The sequence below is a fragment of the Lynx canadensis genome, chromosome B4 (genome assembly GCF_007474595.2).
Source record: "Lynx canadensis isolate LIC74 chromosome B4, mLynCan4.pri.v2, whole genome shotgun sequence".
Classification (NCBI taxonomy): Eukaryota; Metazoa; Chordata; class Mammalia; order Carnivora; family Felidae; genus Lynx; species Lynx canadensis.
In genome coordinates this window covers 125,219,798-125,232,036 of record NC_044309.1, presented here as the reverse complement: position 1 = coordinate 125,232,036, position 12,239 = coordinate 125,219,798, and positions in this window count along the sequence as shown.

Below are 12,239 nucleotides of genomic sequence, written 5' to 3'. Positions count from 1 at the left end.
TCATTCCTGCCCTGGGAAAAAGCCACAAGCAAGGCCTTATGAAACACGTTGTTGTGTCTTCCCTTCTTCCCCACCCCACCCCAGCCCAGGCCCTGCTCTGGCCTCCCTGCTCTTCTGACCCGCCAGTCCCTACCGCGGGGGCCTGCTGGGACCTCAGCATCTGGCTGCAGAGGGTTCAGTCCACCAGTTCCAGGCAGCGCTTTCGAAGGCCCACCTCATGTCAGGAATAGTGCTGGACTCCGAGGACACGAAGATCAGTAAGATATGTCCCCTGCTTTTGACAGCCCGCGGTGGGGGTCGGAGGGTGAGCCGGAGGAAGAGGCGGGTGGTTCCCAGAAATGGTAGGTCTGGAACACAGAGTCTGCAGAGCACTGAGGTCAAGAGCCTGGGCTCTGGAGCCTGGCTGCCTGGCTTCAGATCTGCAAAGTGGAGACAACCAGAGGGCGCATGTTAAAGATCACCGTGTGAGTTCTAGCGGGAAAGTGCTGAGAACAGAGCCTGGCACACCCAGTGGATGTTCTGCACCAGTTTGCTATTATTTTAACGTGGTAAACATGTGGGGGAATGCACGCCTGAGTACTTCGGCACTCACGTGCCGTCATGAAATAGGGCCTTCCCTACTCCTGCCCAAGAGCAGTGTTCTCTTCCTCCTGGGAGCTCACTGGGCATCCCATCCGGCTGTGTCTCATGGCAGCTAGCATTTTCTACCAGGCACTGTGCTAACTGGGGTCAGTCTCTGACCTCCCCTACAGAGCTTATTGAGTTCCAAGTTTGGGTTTTATTCATCTTTGTGCCCCTAACACCAAGCACAGGGCCAGGAGTGTAGTAGGGCACTCGCTTCATGTTTGTTGAATGAATAGCAGTCACTCAATAAACACTTGTTTAAAAAAAAAAAAAAAAAAAAAAAAAAAAAAGGAGCCCTTCAAAGTCCTATTTGACCACATGGCCAAGGCAATGAGCCAAAACCGCAGATTTTATTCTGTTTTCACTAATGTGGGTACATATGGGGGAGTTGGATTTTGAAAGGATTGCAGAAGAGATTTCTTTACGACCCAGACTGGCGAACAAAAGACTAATTAATTAAAAACAAAGAAACAAAGGCCTTGAGCATCAGGCTCCTTTCTGCTCACTTGGTATTGATGGGCTGACACTTGACCGTGAGGCTGGGGCTCCAGGCAGGATCCCCGCTCCTTCTTCCAGCAGCCCCAGGCCTGAGCAGGCCCTGGTGAGCTGCTCAGAAGAAAGCAGTATTGTTAACAGCTTTTGTTCAGGAGGTCCCCCAGCTGGTCCTGGGGTCACCACGCTTCACTGTTTACTTGTGTGTTCTTAAGCTGGGGCCCTTGGTATTATCAGAAGATTAGATTTTTCTTTTTTCATCCCCAACTGTCCCTCCCCCACCCACATGCCCACATCCCCCATTCTTTTCATTCCTCAGTCTCAGAATCTCTCTGGGTGAATGTTAATTAGGCTGAAGACACACTAGGAGGTCAACGGCCTGTGCCTCTTCTGTGAGACACCCTCTCTCTGGTGGATTCTTAGATGTGATCATGGGAACAATCACTACATTGGTGTATTCACCATTTCAAAGAACCTTCCCCTGCGTCATATCTTCTCATCTGACCTACGCGTCCATGGGGCAGGTATTTTTTATTCCCATTTTCGAGCTGAGAAGGAGGTGGTAAGTAAGTGCCATCATTGCAACCAAAAGATGATAGAAGAGGACTCAAGCACATGCTTCCTACCTCCCAACCCTGTGCTCGTTCTCAGACACCATGCTGGTTCGTGGTGCTCTGAGAGACACAGGAAAGTCTGCGTACCATCTACTAAGCCTAGGATGTTTGAGATGAAACACAGCTGTAGTCGTAAGCACATAACACTTGTCACTGCATTTTATTTCATTTTTCAAATTTATTTCTTTAAATTCAAGTCGGTTAACATACAGTGTAGTACTGGTTTCAGGAGCAGAACCAAGTGATTCATCACTTACGTATGATACCCACCGCTCATCCCAACAAGTGCCCTCCTTAAATTCCCGTCACCCATCTAACCCATCCCCCTACCCAACTCCCCTCCAGCAACCCTGTTTTTTCTTGGTACGTAAGAGTCTCTGATGCATTTTAGAACTTTCTGGATGATACAGTCTGGTCATTTCTTGGGTTTGACAATAGGATAGATGAGGGTGAGCGGGAGGTCAATGAAAAGTATGTTAACGCAAAAGCTAAATGTCCACCAAATGACTCACCAACCCCTGCCCATTCCACTCAACCAAAGAACATTCCAAGCTCAGTGTGTGCTCCTCTGGGCTGCTTGAGGCCAGGGAGAGGAAACCCAAAAAGTATGATTCCTGTATTCTTCAAGGAACTTGCAGCTGCATCGGAGAAGCAAGATGAACAATACCAGACAGATAGGACCATCCATACCCAATGACCGTTTAGAAAATCCTGCTAAGGCACTTAGAAGTAAATGAGTTCTGATCTAGGCCCAGAAGGGTGGTCTACATTGGTACAGGGGACAAATCTGTGGCTTGACTGGTGAGCAAGAAACTCAAGAAACTTACAGGGCCTTGTGTTTATGTAGACTGTAGTGGAATCATAATGACAACCATACACAAACAATACAACTTAACATTTATTAAGTGCTTACTGTATTTCAGGACTTGTCCAAAGAGTTTTGCATGGATTAACTCCTATAATCTGCATGCTAACCCTGTCCTGTAGATACTGGTATTAGCCCCTAAATAAATGGTGACACAGAAGCTCAGGAAAGTTAAGCAACTTGTCTGAGTTACCCAGCTTGTAAGCACTGGATCCCAGGAAAATTGGCTCCAGAGCTCAAGTTCTTAAACACCGCCTAACAGTTTAGAATAAGCTTCAGTGGTCTGCTTAACCTAATCCTGCTGTGCATCAGACAACCTAGCATGGCTCATTCATGAACCAAATGTCTAAATACATGCTACCCAGAGACAGGCAGTGGGTCCCATGGCCAAGATTTTGCATAGTATCACCATCAATGAAACCCTGTATAACAACCAACATTTCTAAAAAGCTATTTCAGCCTCTACTGGCATCTCCTGAAGAATATTACAGGAGATCCAATTCATAAATCTTGGCAATATTTTTTGAAACCCTCTTTTACTATTTCCATCACTTCCAATATCTCCCGAACTTTGCAGTGGTCCCCAAGCCCCCATTTTCTTCAATACCCGTTCCCAGCTCTCCACCAAAACCTCCTGAAATCCAGGCCATGCGGGTCTTGGCTCTGTTCCCCTTCTTCCCATCTTCTGGGGCCTCCCCTTTGCCAGTCTTCCTGATAGCTATTTCTCCAATGTAAGCATCTATTTGCGCCCGTTTCTTAAATTTTTACTTTGATTTTCCTGGCCGGTATAGTAGCCTCCAGGAGCTCAACTAAAGGGCCAAAAATGTCTTTTAGAAAAGAAGGGGAAGATGATAGACGACCCAAGTTAGATCTTTCTTTTTTTTATATTAAATATAATTTATTGTCAAATTGGTTTCCATACAACACCCAGTGCTCATCCCAACAGGTGCCCTCCTCTATGCCCATCACCCACTTTCCCCTCTTCCCACCCCCCATCAACCCTCAGTTTGGTCTCAGTATTTAAGAGTCTCTTATGGTTTGCCTTCCTCCCTCTCTAACTTTTTTTTCTTTTTTTCCCCTTTTTTTCCTTCCCCTTTCTTAATGAAAAAGAGGTCATGGGATGAGGGCGAATGTGAGCATTTGGGTGCATTTTCTGGAACTCTCTCTGCAGCACAAGTGTGTTGACTCCAGAGCATGTTGCTAGATGCTGGGGATAAAAACATGAGTGAGAAATGTCACTGCTTGCAAAGAGACGCTCGTGCCGGGGGAGAGACCCACAAAGAAGCAGACAGAATGGCGCGCCAGATCCCCCTAGAAGTAAACGTGAGGATAGTGGCAAACACACTGGAAAGTTTTTATACAGAAAGAGAGGCCGGGTTATGGAGGCCCAAATGGGAACACAGTAGGACTGAAATTGGGATTTCAGTATTTGTATTTGTCCAGAAGACCAAGGGACCACAGAATTTTCCATTTTTCCCAGAAGGGGAGCATAAGCACGTGTTCAACACACACTTGTCACGCGAATGAAAATGGTTTGGTGGCTGGGAATTTGCCGAATGCCCCACTGCCCTGACCCTAGACCCTAAACCTAGGATCAAAATAGAATCTCAAGTCCACTTCTTGAGGGAAGCTCTCCCAGACCACCCATTATGTGGTGATCTTCTCTGAACCCAAAGGTGACACCTAGCTCCCAAGGCTCCCCTATACTCTACACAGAGCACATATTGTCTTCTGCTGTGTGTTCCCAGCTTTCCCCATCAGACTGTGAGCCCCTTGAGGGCTGAGGTCATGGCTGGTCAGTCTCTGCCTCTTCTGATATGGGCACACCGAGCCTTCTCTGTCAGTACTCCAAGAACAAGAAAGGGCTGCAGAGACCATTGTGTCTGACTTCCTCCTTGACAGAGGAGGACACCACAGCCCAGAGGCTGGGCGACCCTTGGTGGCAGGTCAGGGGCTGAGCTGAGACCAGAGCCACCTGCCCAATGCTCTTTTCACTAGAGGCAGACTTTCACACAGAACTCACCACAGGGTGACAAAGGCAGTAAGTAGCTGGCGCCCAGTGATCACTCAGCCTCTTGCTACAGTTCTAGAAAGCAGATGGAGCCTGGAGTCCTTAGCTCTTCCATCAAAGGAAGACAGTCGTGGGGCAGGAATGAGAAGAGAAACCTAGTCTGTCTGTCCACGGCTGCATCTCTGGATCTTACCGGAGCGGCTTGTGGATATTCTCCATTAACGTTTGCTGAGTATTACTACGGAATTCCTACCGTACCTGTGTCTGTGCGCATCTTGCTTTGTCTTCACAATAGTCCTCTCTTTCCCATTTTAGACACGAGGAAACTGAGACTTGGGAAGCGAAGCAACCCACGCGAGCCCCTCCCGCTATCAGGTGGCAGAGTGAGGGTTCATCCTGAGATGGTCCTCTGGCCCCGGGTCTCCCAGCCTCGTGCATCTGCAAATGGTAGGCACAGCGCGTTGGGCTCTATCCGCCCACGTGTTCGCCAGGCCACAGGCTGCACGTGGCATTACGTTTATGAGCTGGGCCAGTTGTGTGTGATGTGATCTGCCATGTTATTATGGGAGGATGTGAACTCCTGGACGGAGCTCTGGGGGGATGTTGGAGATGGGAGGGGGGTGAGCCCCTAGTTCTCCCTCGGCTTTCTTTAAAGCGCATTCTCCTTTTCTTGTGGCTGGGTCTACGACTGGTTATCCAACAGCTCTGGTCCTCCAAGGGCACTTCCTTGGGACATTTCTCTGACCTCTTCAGGTTGTTATGTGTCTTCAACCTGAGCTCCTGTAGTAACTGCCGTTTTCGCCTTGGTGGCTTGGCGTTGCGATCACCAGCTTTCTTCTTCGCCCTTCCTGCTATGTGGAGAGCCCCTCACAGGCAGACACTGTCTTGTTTCTGTGTCTGTCTCTAGCACCTCGATCGTCCCTGGCATGACAAAGCTGGTGCTTAATGAATGAATGTTGGTTGAATGAATGAATGACCGCAAATAGCTGTAAGACATCCTTCACTTCTCGTTCCTTCTTTTCTCCCCACGAGGCTGTAAATGTCAGAGATGTGGGAGGGACCAAGGGTGGTGGTGGCGTGTATGTGTGTGTATGAGTGAGTGTGCATAGGTGTGGAGATGCACGTGCGCACTTAGACAATCCTGCCTTACGAAGGTAACTCAACACACCATGAAGCATGGAGTGGCCCCTCTAGCCAGACTTGATCTAGTTACCTTCTGAACATTTACTGCCCGAACCACTGTCAGCACAGAGCCTATCCTATCTTTATTTATTATGCCTCATTTGGGAGAGGAGATGGTACAATGGAGCTTTAAAATAAATAATTGAAACAAAGTGTCCCATGATGGTCTCCTGGCCCATTCTTAACCTTCCTGACCTTCCTAAAAGCACTTGTTGCAACAAATTTCAAGTTTGCCTTGAAGTTTCCATTTCAGCTATGAGTTCTGCTTGCCCCAGCTCTCCCACACAGCGCCGAATTCCCACGAGAAGCACAAATATTCATCATATCAGAAGACCATAGAGAGTTTCTTTTGCTTCACATTTTGGGAAAGCCAGGCAGGATTAATCTCCACTCAGCCAGTGCACCTCCTCTAACAGCGCTGCTGGGGAGAGGTGAAGCGGGAGCGCCAGAGAGCAAAGCGCTTAGATTTTTCTTTGTTACCCTTGCCACTTTGTAGCAAAAGGTGACTTATTTGCAGTGGGTTTCTTTGTAGACGGTGAACTCCTGACCTGAGAGTCAGGGCCAGAGGGTATTTATTTTTCGTTTTGTATCTCCAAGGTCCAACATGGTGTCAAAGAGATGTAGTTTTGAGCCATGTGTCTTGGTGCAGCATAAACAGAAATGTTGGAACTGACAATAGAAGGAGTGATAATCAGCAATGTCATCGCGATCAAGTGAGGATGGGTTATTGAACTCCTGTCTAATGCCCAGCGCTATTTGAAGTACTTTATATTTATTAACCTTTGTTTTCTTTGGCTGCTGTAGCTAATCACAACTGTACCTTAAAATAACACAAATGTTCTGTAGGTCAGAAGTCCAAAAGGGTCTCATTAAAATTAGGTGTGGGCAAGGCTGCATTCCTTTCTAGAGGCTCTAGAGGAGAATCCATTCCTTTGCCTTCTCCAGCTTCCTGGGGCCACCCACATTTCTTAGCTCATGGACCCTCCTGCATGCTCAAAGCCAGCTTGATGTCGCACTCTGACCATTCTTCTATAGTCACATCTCCCTCTGACTTTCCTTCTCTGTCTCCCTTCTCCACGTTTGAGGGCCCTTGTGATTACATGGGGCCCACTGGTTAAGTCAGCATCATGTCCTTATCTTAAGGTCAACTGATGAACAAATGTAATTCCATCTGAAAACTGAATCCCCCTTTGCCATGTAAGGTAACAACTCACAGATGTGGGGATGTGCTTGTGGTCCTCCTTGGTGGCCATTATTCCACCTACCATGCCTTGAAAGTGGGTACCATTAGTATCCCCATTTTACCAATGAAGAGATCCAGGTGCATAGGAATGAAGTAATTTACCAAGGTCAAATAGGTAATTAGTGACAAAATGGGATTGAGACACCAGTGCTCTCGGTTCAAATGTGGTCACACTCTTAACCACAGCACGATACTACTTCTTGGTAGTGTTAGTAAAGCTTTTCCTAGCACTTGCTATGCACCAGGCCTATGCTAAGCATTTGTCTTCGCCTAAAACCAAGAAACCAAAATGAAGACCCAAAGAATGGGGGTCTGGTATGCGTGTTATTTCGTTAGATTTCCTCTTCTGAGTATGGAGTAGGTATGAAGTAGGTGCTATTATAAAACAAGGATACAGGGGGTGCCTGGGTGGCTCAGTCGGTTGAGTGTCCGACTTCAGCTCAGGTCATGATCTCACACTCCGTGAGTTCGAGCCCTGCGTCGGGCTCTGTGCTGTCAGCTCAGAGCCTGGAGCCTGCTTCAGATTCTGGGTCTCCCTCTCTTTCTGTCCCTCCCCTGCTCATGCTCTGTCTCTCTCTGTCTCAAAAATAAATTAATAAAAACATTAAAAAAAAACCAAGGATATGGAATAGGTACTATTATTATGGAGTATACAGTAGATACTATTACTGCATATAATAAAACTTGGGGGAGTATATGGTTCTATAAGTTATGGCAAATACATAGAGTCATGTAACCACCACTACCTGCAGGCAAAGAAGAGCTCCAGCACCTCCCCGCATTCTCCCCTGCACCCCCTTTGTGGTCAACCCCCCCCACCACCCCATGCCCCACCCCTGCCTCTGGCCACCCCTGCTCTGTGGTCCATGCCTGTAGTTGTACCTTTTACGCGAAGTCCCATAAATGGAACCAACTGCCCTCTGAGTCTAGCTTCCTTCTTCACTCAGCATCATGCATTTGAGGGTCATGCGTGTTGTGTATGTGTCACTAGTTCCTTCCTTTCAATCGCTCGGTTGTGATCCAATGCACAGATTTGTTTATCCATTCTCCAGTTGAAAGACATCTGGGGTCCTTCCAGTTTCTGGCAGTTATAAATAAAATTACTGTAAACGTTCACACACAGGCTTTGTGCATGTGTGTGCAGATATATTTTATTAGATATATTTCATTTTTCTTGGGTAAATGCCTGAGGGTCGAATTGTGTCGTAGGGTAAGTGCATGCCAAACCACCTCCCAAAGTGGTTGTATCATTGTGCATTCCTACCCGTGTTAGGAATAAGTAGGTTGTCTAGTAGGTTATACGTGAGAGTTATAGTTGCTCTGCCTCCTTGCCAGTACTTGCTATTGGCAGTTAAAATAAATGGCCATTTTAATAGAGATGTACTTGTATCTCATTGCAGTTTTAATCCCCCTTTGTCTAGTGACTAATGATGCTGAGCAGCCTTTCATGTACGCATTTCTTATCTACACATGTATATCTTCTTTGATAAAGGCTCTGCTTCAATCTTTTGCCCATTTTTTTTTTTTTATTGAGCTGTTTGTTTTCTTATTGTTGAGTTTTGAGAGTTCTTTATCCAAGTCCATTGTTTTCTCCTAGTCTTTGGATTTCTTTGCCCTCTTTAAACAATGTATTCCAGAAGTAAACATTTTTATTTTGATCAAGCCCATTTTATCAATTTTTCCTTTTATAAATGATGTTTGTGGTGTCATTTCTAAGAACTCTGGCTAACTCAAGGTCACAAAGATTTTCTTCTAAAAGTTTTGTAGTTTTATAGTTTGTGTTTAAGTCTATAATCCATTTTAAGTGAATTTGTAAAAATAAAATATGAGGTATAGATTGAGGTCCATTTTCTTTTGCTTAAACATCTAATTTTCCCATGCTCATTTATTCAAAGGACTATTCTTTTTGTTTTTTAATTGAACTGCTTTTGCAATTTTGCCAAAAATCAAGTGACCATGTTTTTCTTGGTCTATCTCTGGATTCTTCGCTCTAGCCCGTTGACTTACGTGTTTAATTTTTCACCAATATCACATGTCCTGAGTATTACAGTTTTATGGTAGGTCTTGATATCAGGTAGTGTGGGATCTCCTACTTTCTTCTTTGTCAAAATTATTTTGGCTTGTATGGCTCCTTTGCCTTTCTGTACAGACTTTTTTTTAGAAACATCTTGTTGATATATGAAAAAAATCCTGCGAGGATTGAAGTCAGTGTTGTGTTGAATCAACTTGGGGAGAATCGACATATTAATAACACAGACTGTTCTAACTCAGGAAAGCAACTTTCCTGGGACACTCCTGAATTTAAACCCCCCCTGACACCCACCTTTGCCAAAGCACACCTCTCTTGTTGCCTCTTTTCTCCTTGGCCCTTGTATGGGCTCACATGTCACTCTGAGGGCTCTCACTTGGGCATGATGACCAGGTGTGGAGGGCCTCCTGGCCTCAGCCACATGTTCTATGGGGCCAGGACATTTTCCTTGAGCTTTTAGGCCAGGCACCTAGTCATTAATAACAAAGTCATGGTATTTTGTATAAAAATAGTATGTCCGGTTTCTTTTAAAAAGGGATATGAAGATTTGGCTCTCTTTTGCCTGCATTGTTCTCTAGCAATGACCTGCCGGAGCTGATGGGGACTCTCCAGTGCACCCCGCTTTCCATCTTTCACAATGCTCTTGGTCACTGCCTGCCAAGCCCCTGTGTGCATTTGGGCTTAGATTTCATGCTTTAGACCTCAACACGGGACTTAGGTCACATGTATTTTCATTGAAGTAATACTTACCAAGTATCTGCTGATTACCGGCCCGTATCCACTAAGAATACAAAAGTGAACAGAACAGACAGTAATTCTGACTTCCGAGAGCTTACATTCCATGGGGGGTGGGGTGGGGGGTGGGAAGAGCCAATAGGCCACATAAGTAAGTTACAGCGTTCATGAGAATGTGAAAATTTGGGGGGGGGGGAATAAAAGCAGACATGGGAGATGGAAAGGAAGGGCAAGATGGGGTTGCAGGTGCAGCAAGTTGTGAGTAAAGGGCTCAAGAGGAAGATGACATTGGAGCAAAAACTGAAGGTGAGGAGATGAGCCCTTTTCACGCTGGAGGGAGGAACATTCCAGGCAGAGGGAACAGAGAGTGAACAGGCCCTGAGTCTGGAGCGTGCCTGGCCTGTCTGAGGAATAGCAAGGGAACAATGCAGCCCCAACAAGGTGAACAGGGACGGAGTAGTAGGAGATGACTTCAAACATCTGGTGGCATGTAGCTCCTAAAGAGCCTCGTAGGCTGTTGTAAGGACTCCAGTCTTTTCTCTGAGTGATGTGGGTTGGGGAGTGACCAGGGCTGAGTTGAGTTTTAAAGCTGGGAAAGCATCAATCTGCTGACCTCTTGGAAATAGTGTTGGTGTTCAGGGGTTAGCAGGGAGGCCAACTTGAAGGCAATTTCAGTAATCAGTAAGACAGAGGCTGGTGTCAGACCAGGGTGGTCATGGGGGACATGGGAAATGGTGAGAAGTGGTCAGGTTCTGGATAACTTTGAGATTTTGTGGGTTCTTGGTGATTCTTTCTTGCCAACATTCCCTGGTGAGGGCCATGTCAGCATGTCCCTAAACTTGGGTGACATGTGCAAAGGGAGGCCCCTTAAGTAACATGTCCCCAAACCTCATAATAAACCCTTCCAAAGTGACCTGCTCTCTTCACCCAGATGGAGCAGAAGATGATGTCACTTATAAAATTTCATCTCAGAAGCACCCTACTATTTGTAGATCTTTTCCAAAGGGAATATTGCAAAGAAAGGTTTCCTATTATAAAAGAGCAGAATGGGTGATATTGGTGTGGCTGGGTATCTGAATTAAGTTTGATGAAGTGAGGAGGTGTAGGGAAATTCTTGTCTGTGGGGTTCAGGAGGTCTAAGCCCAGCGCTGGGGACAACAGCAGCTGAAGATTCCTCTAGAATGAAGGTAGACATGTCGTAAGTCCTATGCGTGCTCACTTTATGGCTTTGACAGTTCTGTTTCATGAGTATGTAATCGCTTCCAACTCAGATTCTGGACTCTGAAATTCTACAATTGATTCTTGTATGCTAAGTAGAATATTATATATGTAATGGGTTATTATACAAACAGGATCATTTTGAATTGTCTATTTTTCTCATACTTATTTCATTTTTATGATCGTTACCTTATTTTACATCTTCTTATCTGCATCATATTTTTTCCACGGCTGTTCTCTCCTGCCCTCCAAAACCAATTAGCTTCTTTGTTCTCAGCAGACAACTTTAGTTCTCACTTCTTTGGGAAGTAAAGGACATCAGTGATAAAATTCACTATCTTGCCTCCTCAAAACTCTACCTGTTTCTTTGTCCAGCCTTCCTTCCTTCCCTCTTGTCTCAGAAGAAGGGAGTTTGAAGCAGGTGAGAGGACACGGCCCATGTCCTCCCACCTTCTCTAGAATAATCGTCTACCACCTTTCTTCCGCCTCTCTCCCCTTCCTACAAACATGCCCACATTTCCCAGCTCCTGCCTTTGCCTTTTTTTGTAGCCACTGTCCCACATGTCTCTTCCTTGCTGAGCCTCTGGAAGATCTTGTCTCCATCCCTGCCTTGATTTCCCCCAGTGCCCTGTTACTAGTCAACCAAAGCTTTGACCTCTGCCACTTTATTAAAATCCCTCAAAGGTCCCCAGTGGTCTCCTAAGTGCTATATTCTATGATTCTGTCTCAATCCTCACTCTCTTCCTCACCATCCAAAGGGTGGACAGGATCAAGGACATTACCTGGCAACTTGTTACAAATGCAGACTCTGAGGCCCTACATAGGTCAGCTGAGTCAAGAATCTTCTGTTTAACAAGCCCTCCAAGTAACTCCATAGCACATTAATGCTCAGAAGCTCAGTCTCTCTGAGGTATTTGACACAAGACTTGGAACACCTTCCTCTCCATCATCCTGCCTGGTCTTTGGCTCTTCCTTCTTAACCTCCTTGCTCCTCTTTCTCTAACAGTACTATAAATAGGAATCCTCCCTAGGGTTCTGCCCTCTCTGCGCCTCTAGCAATTTCTGTGTTCTCTGGGACCTTCAACTACCACAAAATGCTGATGATTCACACATTTCTCCCTTCAGAGATTCAGGCTCCTGCATCCAACTGCTTTCCAATTTTGTGTCTGCCTAGTAACACTTCCAATACGATATATCCCCAACTGAACCCATTATCTTCCCTACTC